Source organism: Varroa jacobsoni, unplaced genomic scaffold, assembly GCF_002532875.2.
Source record: "Varroa jacobsoni isolate VJ856 unplaced genomic scaffold, vjacob_1.0 contig05823, whole genome shotgun sequence".
NCBI lineage: Eukaryota > Metazoa > Arthropoda > Arachnida > Mesostigmata > Varroidae > Varroa > Varroa jacobsoni.
In genome coordinates this window covers 1-6106 of record NW_019215735.1, presented here as the reverse complement: position 1 = coordinate 6106, position 6106 = coordinate 1, and the positions used below count along the sequence as shown (strand labels likewise).

General features: G+C 39.1%; 1 long non-coding RNA gene across 3 annotated transcripts; it reads right to left on the bottom strand.

The window, feature by feature from the left end:
• Nucleotides 1–12: 12 nt before the first annotated feature.
• On the bottom strand, nucleotides 13–3311 carry LOC111273280 (uncharacterized). Of its 3 annotated transcripts, none has more exons than XR_002687920.1 (4): nucleotides 3085–3311; nucleotides 1213–1331; nucleotides 776–956; nucleotides 13–378 (listed from the first exon to the last, which is right to left on the bottom strand). It is a non-coding gene; the product is annotated as an uncharacterized LOC111273280 (long non-coding RNA). The 3 variants fall into 3 exon arrangements; XR_002687918.1 differs by having other exon boundaries at nucleotides 776–937; XR_002687919.1 differs by having other exon boundaries at nucleotides 776–928.
• Nucleotides 3312–6106: the final 2795 nt, after the last annotated feature.

Below are 6106 nucleotides of genomic sequence, written 5' to 3'. Positions count from 1 at the left end.
ATATATACAGTTTATAGGATGCCCACCTTCTGACTTGAATGTCTCTAACTCATCATGCTTGAGTTGGCTTCAGTTAAAACAATGTGTATGTAGATGGAGACAGAACTATACAAAAAAGAAAAGTAACGACAGAAATTCACTAGAGTACTATTTTGTCCTAACGTGCAATAAAGCTCTTGCGGAGCTTTAAGATGACCCATGGCAGCGAAGCTCCAGCAGATGGCCTGATCCTTAACTTTCAGCATAATGCCCTTGTTTCTCCAATCATACTCAGTTGGCTTGGGTTGATCGTCAGACCTCTTCATTGGGAACGGCAGAGTTTTATTAAGGCCTTCTGCATATTTGCGTTTGCGGACGTGCTTCAATTGATAATGGTGCCTATAGGATAGATGGTTAACAGCTAGTACATAATCAGTGTTTTTTTGTTCTATTGTTGTTGTTTCCACGCTTTTTGCCTACTGGTATTTACAGATAATTCTTCCGATAGCGTTGAATTGTTTGTAAGCTTAGATATTATATATGTTTATTTTCACAAATACATTCCAAGCTACAGCAGAGTGCGACCCTCCCACATGGCGGTTTGTTTAGAGCTGGTTGGTAGATTATGACAGAAGCGAGATCCGTGGGAATAAACAACAGGGAACGTGTTTTGAAAGATCCGTTACTTTCATGATATCTGGATGTTACGGTAACTGATATATCTAAATGAAACAATCGCACATAGAAACAAATGCTAATGTACAGAAAACAACGTGCACATTGACAAAGGCAGTACCTTGACGTGTGCAATACTCATGCTTGTTGAGCTGGCCTTCATAGTGTTTCACAGACTCGTCCATTGGATTGAAAAATTGCTGTTTAAGGAGCCTGGAGTCGTTAGCGTAAGGGATGCTTTTGCCAACCTTCGTAACCTCGATTAAATCACAGACTGAAGCATCTAATATATCAGAGGCAAACTTTGTATAAATCAGATTATATACCGCACGATACTCGGCGCGTTTCACAAAAAACAAAATAACTAATTTGTGTTATTTGTTCATCTTGACATAAATCATAAATCTCCAATATTCAGTAACATTTGTAATTACTTTTTCGTTACAGTAACATCTGCACATATTTGGGAATATTGGCCAGTGAATTACTATACAACAGAATTAAACAGAAATAGAACTATTATTTTTGGTAGTTGCTGGAGCAGACATAGACACTCACTACAAGGCTTTCAGGGTTAGGTAAGGTAGACTGAATAGCCACGGGCTTTTATCAGTCGAATTGTGCTGGTAGCACACAATCTCGGGAATATGGGTCGTTTCATTGGGATACGGTACAATCTGAAATTAGACAAGAATGCGTTCATTTGGCGCAGTCCTTTAACCCTATCCTTATTATATTTCTTACTTAATTTGTACATTTTCAGTTGCACGCCTCTTCTGACAATGAACCATTCGCGTTATATGATAAAAGCAAATGTTATGTAAGTACTAATAACTCTCCATAATTAACCATCATTTATAGAAAAGAAACAAAATTAATAATCCTAATATGCCCAATATTGGATGTAATGCAGCAAATTGCCTCTCAATTGAAGGGAAGTTAAGAATAGAACTCCATTACGTTCATTGTTGCCCTTACGAGTAGAGCAAATACCTGCATAGTCACACTGTTTTTGACACACTTGACGTTAATGCAGTCAGAAAGTAGATGGTCCAAAAGTGTCCATATTCTCGCCCTGTATACAGGCCACCTAATTAAAAGGTACGTCACATCCCACGCCAAGTACAGATACATAGCATTTCAGGTATGTTACAGTCTTGTGCACATAGTACTTTGAATATGGGGCTTCGGTTGATTGGCATCGTAGTTAGTCGTCAAAGATCCAGTGACGTCGGCCTATGCTAGCAGGATACAACTTTTGGCCTTGTAGCCCACCCAGATGTTGACAACGGCAGCAACGACGGAAGATCATTGCGAAACGCTGCTACGCTCCCACTCCGAAACATTGTTATGCCGTTGTTAAATACGCCTTAGCTTAACGAAACTGTCGCAAAGAAGGTAACAAGACACATATCTCTCGAATGACCGACATCCATGAAGCTATTTAAGTGGAACTCAGAATAAAGGTGCGTCAGGGAAAATAGATGTGAATAAGAAAGCATTGTTTCGAAAAATAGGCAAGTGTATTTAGGAATTGGACCGGCTACATGTTTTTTGGGGAGAAGAGGGTTTGGACCATAAGGCTGCTACGTTACTCGTTGATGGTCTCAGAATCATCTTATTTGCATCGTTATTTGATTTTCTTCTAACCGATGGCTTAATGTATAATGCATAATGTTAATTAACTTCCCGGATGTCAACAAGAACTCTAAATAATATGTTCGAAATAATGAACCTCAAGAACGCTAAGATTCGCATTTATCTGTAGTCCGCTTACAAGAAATTAACAATGTTCTAGTCAATCTATAAGAAACTGCAAGCACCGTTTATAGATACTGTACTAATTTACCTTACCAAGGTACTGCAGTGCCAAGTACCGTCTTCAAACGACCGATAAGCCTGGCTATCTTTAACTCTATATTGAAGATACGAGAACATACAAGCTATTTTTATAGGATATATTATGCGTTGAACTCCAGGATCGAGCAATAATGGTGCAACATCATGTGATTTCGTATGATTTGACTTATGGAATATTATCGAAATGAGTAGTGCCATTTTGGCAATGCCGAGCAACCTTGTTCCGAAAAACGCTACATCCTAATTATGTTTTTTTTTAGTCGCGTTGAGCTGGCTGTTACAGGTAACAATGTTTTAGAGACTCATTGATTCTTCCAGTCTCAAGATAGACGCTCAAGTCGGAAATAACAACGGGCGTTCGGTAAACATAGAAAAAAAAACATATACGTAATAATACTACATTTTAGCGGGTAACAACTGCATTCTTGCGTCGAAGCAATCTATATTGCCTTCTGTAGTAAATCTGCTAGCTCGCGGAATTGACTTTTCAGGATGGACCAATATCTAACTCACAATGGGGGTATAGGGTCACACCTTACCGCAACCGTAATTTGTGTCTACGATACTTACAGGATGTTGTGAGCGTTAACTCCTAACACACAGGATTTAGACTAATAATAGACGTCGGCTCATAAGTTGTCTATCTGTAATTGGCCGTCCATTTAGAAAACTGTGAGAATACTGGCCGGGTATCTAACGCAGAATGGTATGATTTTAAACTGTCGTCGAGCTAAATTTGACAGTCATTGTCCGATACTAAAACTAGTGATCAAACTGAAATAGCCTCAAGAGGTCGCTTTTTTACGTGCACTTAGCACGGCAGGCGCTACACATTGCGCGATCTAGATCTTTCATTTGCCAGTAAATATCAAGTCAAATGCCAAGTGCTTCATTCTGAACGTACGAAGTGTTTCGAAAACGTACAAATCAGATAAACACAGGAGAAAGGCCGAATGCTTCGACTTCAGTGCTATGGCTGAAATAACTATTCTCTATAATGAAACGTTTTGACAAACTAAACAGTTCAGCTTAGCATATTGCAGTACTATTTGTCATCATTTATTATGGATACCGTAACACGGGCTAGTTGGCGTCGGCCAAATCTTCAAACCCTATATTTGCATTTGGGGAAGAAGTTATTCTATATATATCTTTTATAGACTAAGTCTATAAAAGATAAGGAAAACACGGCTCAACGACATACTGTTAAAAAAATGAAGATACCGGTTTATTTACAACAGGTTAATTAGTATCTGCGTGTTCCTATGTGCTTATATATCACTTCAATCTGGCAACGTCGCTATACATAATCGACCCATAAGCAAATCTACAGCAACTGACACTCTATTATTAGTAACACGCCAGCTGTAGAAGTGGTCTAAATCGTACACATTTGCCCCATGCTATCCCACTTTTGGACTTTATGGCTCGTTTTATTAGAAATTCACTGATGGAAAAACTCAGCCAATCATAAAATTTTCAATGACTTAGAACAAAGATCGTCTCTTACTTGTTCACCTGAGTTGAGTTCCACTAAGAATTCAATTAGAGATTCTGGTGCACCCTCGTCGCCGTTTCGGCGACACTTCGTTAGCATTTTTCAACTAAACTTACGCATTTGTTTTTATGATTGAGACGCTTTTTTTTGGACAACATCGTTCACTACTTTACCGTCATCATAGTCTCCATACTTCATAATGATATTATTATTATCATTTTCATTCATCACATCATGATCATAACTAACAATAATAATAATAACATTTATCATCGGTTATCTTTTTACTATTATGCTAGTAGTATGTTCTTGGTGTCCATCTTACGTTTCCATTTGTGTTTTTATGTTATTACTATTAATGATGTATTTATTTTCGCTTGTGACGCACTTATTCCAAACGTGTTTCTTATTTGTCATAGAATCTACCCAATTCGAAGTTAACGTCCGGACGTGGGTAAGGGTTGGCGAGAACGTGTTGCCAGTAGGTAGCAGGATCAGGCTTAGGGATGGCGTATTTGTCCAGGACTGGTGTGAGCTTAGCGCAATAACAAGTATAGCTGCACCTAATGTAAGCTGGATAAATTTGAAGAAGTTCACATCAGTTAGCAATAATGTGCTGGACCAGGCTGGAGTAAACCAAGGCAAAGGATAGCTGATATAGCACGAGCCCATGGGAAGAAATGGATACTGAAAATAGATTTTTTTAATACTTCTTAGGTAGCAGTGTCACTACGTGTACACGTTTATTATACGGAGCTGTCGCCTCATTGCCGTTCATGCTATGATGCCCTTCCTTGTAAACGACACTTCTTCAGTAAACGATTTACATCTAAAATTAGTAATATGAAGAGAGCTGAATAAAAACTGTCCGAACGATTAACTTCACGACTGCAGCTTTTCTTGGCAGCTCTAACCCGTATGCATGCCGCAGACAATAGCGATCCCAGAGGGCTTTTATTTGCAGTCACCTCTTGGCTGCTGTTTGTCTTAGTCGATCGGTGAGGTCCAAAGGAGCTGCTGTCCAATCGGTCTATTTCTTCAGCTGATCATTCTTTGCCCCCGAAGTCATATTTTTCAGCTTGCGCTTGTTGATAACTTTGATCGTTCTATTTTGTACTCTAATAAGATCCCTTGCCGGATAGGGGCTGGCCGAGGCTCGACCAGAGGATACCTCATATTGCCGCATATAACTGCTGTGGTTTGTAAAAGGAACGGCGACGAGCGGTGGCGGCAGTCTGCTCCTGCTGATACCTCGCCAACCGCACGCTTCGTCTATGCTACCACTGACGGCACTTCGACATGGCCCCAGGAGGAAGTCAACTGGCAATCTATATCGCCAATATAATAATGATATAGAAATTTTTATATGTGTCTAATAGCATCCGGCATCGGATCTTCGTACTCCTAACAAAAAGATGAGGCTGTCCCATAGTGTCGACTAAAAAATTCTTAGCCGGTGATAATCTCGTAAGTAGCACTTTTTGTGTAAACAGACAGTTCCCTCCTGGGTTGTTTGTGGCATTCGCTCTGACCATTTTTGTTTCTCCTCAGGTAGAGGGTACCTACTATATAATAAGATATGTTTATGTGTATGTATATATACAGTATGCGAAAAATCTTGGCTGCAGCAAGAAACTAATATTTTATAGTACTCACTGAACTCTATTAGTTTATGGTAGATATTGATGAAAATCTACATGACTGGAAGAGTGTTATCAATTGCATAATTCATTCTTATACTAAAAATGTATTTTTTTTTGTCCTAGGATATGGATTACCTTTTTTTGTAGATGGCTACGAACTTTAACTCAAAACGATAGACGAGTATTCTGGTATGGCCTCTAGAGACAGCCACTAGGCCAGTAATTTTGCCTGATTCTTAGGTGTAGCTGGAAAAGTTTTCCAACCTATCATATTGAAATGTTTTTGGTAACAGCAGGGTACACATATACCCAATAGCCCCAACGACATATAACTTAGGCCCTTCATTTGCTTCAGCTCCCAATTACGTCAATTACTACGCCATTACGGAATTACATGAAAATATTTTGAAGACCAAGATTTTTTGCGTAATGCACAGAAATGCATACACAC